The following is a 5,882-nucleotide window of genomic DNA, read 5'->3' on the forward strand; positions in this document are numbered from 1 at the left end:
TGGACAGGCAAAAATAGAAATAGAAATAGAACAACACCGAATGTACACAGAAGAAGCATATGAAAAATCAATAATGAGCCCAACTGGGATAAAATAGACATATCTCTGAGTCTGAACTGAATCTCAAATACAATGAGTCACATAAACAAAGTCTCATAATAGCTCTCAACTCTATGAAACAAAATACCAATCTAGATTCTGAAAATAATCAACTACATGTGGAGTTCTGCAATAACTACAAAAATATGATAAGTAACTAAATGGACAACTAAGAAGTCTCATCAACCTGCGACTCTCCGTGCGCCAAACTCGCTGCCTGAAAGGGGGGAAAATAATGAGCGTCAAAGCGCTAGCGAGATCATCACTACCTCTTCCCAGGGGAAGGGATAGGAGTATATAAGAAAATAGAGTCAGTACATACTTATATCAAATCATTCATATAACCCTCTATGAAACAAATAATCAATGATAAATACTCCAATATTCTACATAAAGAATAATCATCTCATCTCGAATATACAACAGCGGTTCGGCACACCAAGCCCTCCAACCGCTGGAGGATCTCGAACGTGGGGTGAGATGTGGGGTCCAGTGTAGAAGACCCTTGAGCTGAGCTCATGGGGGAAGCTGGCAGCGCACCAGCACCGACGACGGTGGTAGAAGAGTCCACGCCTTCGGAGGCACTACGTTCAGGGCTAAACAGTCGAGAGTAAGGCCGAACAATTCGGATCTCACATGGACGGGCCGGATCCAGCGGTTTCTGGACATGATCTTCAGCCAACGGCCCGAATTGGGCGCAGTAGACGAAGAGCCCTACTGCGCCGCATTTAATGCGAAATGTCGTGCCCACGTCTTCTTGGCTGACGTGCGCGTGGATTAACATGTGGCCCACTGAAAGCAAAGCCCACCCAATACCGAATTCATCGTTGGGATTCCCTCGGGTCAAAACCAATTGGATTCGCATACCCCTCTGGAACTCGAGTCAGTTCCGAATCCGCCTGCGGACAAAATCCGACTGTAGGTGAGACAAGCTTGCGGCTGAAATTCGCCGACAGCTAGGATCCCCCTACGGCTAGGATTCTCCCGCGGCCAAACCTTGATTAATGCATGTTAAAAAAAATGGAGCGCGCACAAAAGTAATAGTGACTAGAAACGAAAGGATAATTTCATTCATAAAAAGAAATCCTATTACAACGGGGAATAAAAGGCAAATTACAAAGCTCTCAGCCGTAACTCCACCTCACGAATCTCCTTGGCATGACGAAGCTCGAGCCCCCTCAGGATCTCCCGACGGAGATCCTCCTCAGTGCGTGAGACCAAGTCTTGGACGATATCTTTAGCCTCCTTGAGGGCTCGGTCCTTTTCCTCAATAGAACTAACGACCAGTTGCCGACGAGACTCGATATCCTCCAACTCCTTTACCAGCTATTCGCGAGCCTTCTCTTGAATGGCTAAGGAGGCATGCGCCTTAGCAATGACTTGCTTCAGCTTCCCTATCTCCGAAGACAGGCGAGAAAGGCGGTTGTCGGCCTTCTGTTGCTCGTAGGCCACTCGTTCGTTCTTGGCCTTGACCTGCTCTAACTCTGCTGACAGCCTTGCCTCCAACGACATGGTCTTGTTCAATCGATGGTCGCGCTCTTCCACTGCTGATTGAACCTCGCCGGACATGAGGTCAACAATTTCAGAACTCTTCGCGCGAAGAGTAAGTAACTGTCGAATAGCCTCCTCTACCTCTTTCAAACGCTAGAAGTACGGCTTAGCCGCGGTGGCGCCAAGCTTCTTGATTAAGAAGACCATGTCATGATCGAGGTCCTCCTTGAACTCCTCGAAGGGACAGATCTCTTCCAATGCGAACTTGATGCAATCAGCTAAAGTGTCTTGGAAGTTAGTCAGGGTTCGAGCCACCTTCCTTTTATGTGAACGCTCCAAGGGAGAGAGGGTAGCCTCTTCTCCCGCGGATGAAGTTGCGATCGAGGTACCGGTAGTCATGACTGCGGAAGTAGTGATAGGCGCCGCCAAAGCCGACGTGCCTGCCGACGCCGTCAGAGTAGCGGCCGCGGCGCCGACAGCCACCGCAGACGTAGAAGCAGTCCTCCTGCGCCAGGGGTCCACCCTTAACCAATGCTTCCTCAAGAGCGGGGACCCCCCTTGTTGTCCGGACATGTCTTCAGGAGCCAACGCCTCTTCCTCGCTCGATAGCGCCTCATGAATCGAGACGTCATCGTCCGCCTCTGATTCACCCATCTCTCCGGCCGAATGGCCCACCCAAGAGGGGGGATCCTCTTTGCCAGTAGCTTCATGGGAGGGGTCAACTGCGAATGCAAGGAGAAGATTAACAAATGCCCCTTCGGCGTAGAGGGATCAACAACGCTAAGGCCTACGCTTACCTGAACCACCAAGCTCTTATGCGTCTCCAGTCCCCCCTCTTCGTCAGAAGGAATGGAGATCACTCTCTCAGCTGCACCTGCACAAATTCGACACAAACGTCAGGGGGTGCAGATTCAACTTTGTACCCAAGAGTGCCGTACTAAAAGATTACCTCCTGATGCGGACGTAGGAGTCGTTGAAACCCTCGCCTGTGGCCCCACACCAGACGATGGGGGAGCGTCCTTCGAGGTCATTGGAGCTGCCCCCGATACGGCAAAAGGAGCAGACGGAGTAGCTCCAGCCCAAGAGACAATCACTCCAGGAATAATCGCCTGTGCAGCGTCATCCTGACCCTTCGCCGCTCTGGCGGGCTCAACCGTCTCTTCACGACGGGCCTTCTTGGCCGCTTCCGCTCTGGAGCCTTCGGCCGCTGTCTGCCGTTGTCGCTCAGAGAGAAGCGAGCTACTCGGAGATGGGAGGGGCATCCCCATCCGTCCAGCTATTGTGCCCCGGGCTTGTTCCAGATGCTCGCCTACCCGGATTAACTCGTCAGATTCTCTTTGCTTACCAGGGGAACCCGACAGGAGACTAGGGGAGGGAGCTCGTGCCTCGGGCGCCTCGGATTCATCTAGACCCACGTTAAAACCCTCGATATCTTCAGCCGGATCTTCTGAAAACCACTCCCTAGTAGTTTGGCGGCCCCTCCGCCTCGAAGTACGGAGAGATCCTCTGGGAGGACGCTCGTGTTCCACCAAACAGTAGCTCTGGAACCGAAAGCCCTCAGGATTAACGCTGGCACCCCGATACCACCGACAGTATAGGAGCGTGTAGTGCAAATCACGATCCTTCACGGGTAGCTCAAAATGGGCCTGGGTACCACCAGCATGGGTCCAGAACCATCCCCGGGCTCCATCTACCAGCCCGCCTTCGAAGTGTAGGTAGGGATTGATGTTTCCCACGTACAGTTGGTCGTACCCAAACTGGCGAGCAAACCTGTAAGGGATGTATGGTTTGAGGTAGCACACAGAGCCTGTTCGCATGATGTGATATCCCGGTCGAATGTTCACCAACCATCGAAAAGCGCCACGGGAAAGGACAGTGTGATGGTCCACCGTCGATACATCCCTAAGAGACTCCCCATACCCCCCTCCGCTGATGTAGGGGAAGAACCGACGAAAGTTATAGTAGCCGAAATGGGAGAGCATCTTTCGCGCATCAGTGATGTCTTTACACTTCCAAGAGCACCTTTCCAGGTGTTGAACGAATGGAACGAACTTGTCTCCTTGAAGAGTCGCTGGGGCACTCATCAAGCACTCGCAGTGGTATACGAACCACGCCATCAAATAAGTGTACGGCAGCCCCACCCTAGGGTTGGGGGTCCTGATGACCTCTCCTTCCCCCTCGTTGACGGTCGAGACACGGCAGAATCAGGCCGTCAGTGTGCAGAGTCCCCGATGGATACATGCCACCATAGCCGACACCAATGCGTAGGACCTCCCATGGGCCAAGCGAACCGCGTGATACACGACCTCCACCGGAAGCGCCTCAAATGAATGGGTGGGGACCACGCACCTCTTCAACCACAACATGAGGTTCCCCGTGAGCAGAGCCTTCCCGGATATAGGGACTTGGCCTGGTGGTGAAACGAATGGAAGACCGTGCTGAATTTGAATCCGCCCTCGTCATGCTCAAGGGTCACGCTAGCTCCCCCTTCGGCTGTCCTCCTCTCCACTTCGGACTGGTCACACTTGCCCAGCGGAAGAGCAGGCTTCCCTTTGACATCATTCTCCGGGAATAAGTAATCAGCCCAGTTCTTATGGCTGATCCCCGGAGCCCTCTTCTTCTTCCCTTTGTGGTCCACCGCCCCTAAGGTGTTGAGGCAGATATGGTAGTGACAGAGCAACTCCCATAGAGTCTCAACCACCAAGAGGGAACTGTCTGAAAGCTGGTCAATCTCATCTTGGCCCGGAACGTACTCCTCATATGGGAAGTCTCCCAGGGGCAGCCCTGACACGTCATACATCTTATGGAGGGTCATGCCGAGCTCACCATTGGGGGTGAAGAACGTGCCACTGTCCGCGCAATAAGCTCCAAGATGCTGTGGAACTGAGGGACGTTAATCTTCAAACCATGACGGGTGACCCGAATGGCCACAAATAATTCTGAATCTGTGAGATCAGAATTCTCAGCCAAAACGTAGTCAGTGATCTTGGACCACCAGGTGTGGCTGCCAGGCGCGGAGTAGACCCACCCCGAGGCTCGGAAGTCCTTTGGGGGAAATCTCCCACCAGCTTGGAAGAAGCGGTGACGGAAAGTCTCCGCAACCGCCGTCGTCTCCCCTGCGGGTAGCTCATTGAATGGTAGGCCAGGGCGTAGGCCTGTCACGCATTTGCAAGAACTCTCCACCCCATACCCAGCCATGGAGCCTGTAAAGACACCGCAAGTAACCTCGTCCTGAGTAGGGGTCAAATCCTAGTTCATCACTCTGGGGACCGCAAGAGACCGCAACTCGACGATCGAAAACCCTCTCGGCATGCTGGGAAGATAATAGTGGATCCCGTCCAGCAACTCGACGATCGAAAACCCTCTCGGCATGCTGGGAAGATAATAGTGGATCCCGTCCACCACGCGGAACCACTTGCTCTCCTTGATCAACAGGGCGGAAGGATCAGTCACAGCATCACCGAACAAAAACTAGGGCTTTTGTAACTCCATCCTGGCTTCGTCTGTCAGCACCGCGTTGGTAGTCAGCTCACGTAACGTCAGAGAATGGCCATCGGTGACTCTCCTTATCAGGTCGTCCGGCTTATCAGCGGCGAACACGGGCACCGGATCTAAGGAAGGGAATCGGGGAGGTGCCGTATAGCCTGTACCTCCGGCGAGACCGATGGCCACGCCCTTCGGAAGGGCTTCGTCGGAAAAAGTCCTAAGGGTAAAGCCGCCTATCAAGCCAAGGCGGGCGAATTCGCCTGTCAGAAAGTGAAATCCGCCTAACAAGAACGAGATCTGCTTGTATAAACAGTATTCTCCTTTACCAGAGAAAAGTCAAACTCGCCTATCAAAAACGAGTTCGCCTTCACCCGATGAAGTTAATTTCGCCTGTAGAGACAGAGATTGTCCTCTACGAATAAATGTAAAATCCACCTAAAAAGGGCCGACTTTACCCCAAAATCAGGGAAGCTGCCAAAAGACGACAGAATCGACCAGGGAGGACGAGCGATACTCATCCTCCCAACCCGACGTCTGTAACCAACACAAGGTCGTCAGACGAACCCCTTGACTTACCTAAGTGCGTCTCAGGCACGCTGGCGGGCGCACCGGCGGCAAGGCAGTCAGAATAGCGTCCAGGACCTCCTCCCTTCGCAACGCACTTCTTAGATTTTGGCGCCATTGGGGGACAAAGCGGGAACTCTCTCTCTTTAGAAAATTTTCAAGATTTCTGAGCACGGTAGCTCTCAAAGGAAGGGAACAGCCTATTTAAAGGCGGAGTTGCTTACGTGGCCACGATCGCCCTC

This window comes from Asparagus officinalis, chromosome 4 (genome assembly GCF_001876935.1).
Source record: "Asparagus officinalis chromosome 4, Aspof.V1, whole genome shotgun sequence".
Lineage (NCBI taxonomy): Eukaryota > Viridiplantae > Streptophyta > Magnoliopsida > Asparagales > Asparagaceae > Asparagus > Asparagus officinalis.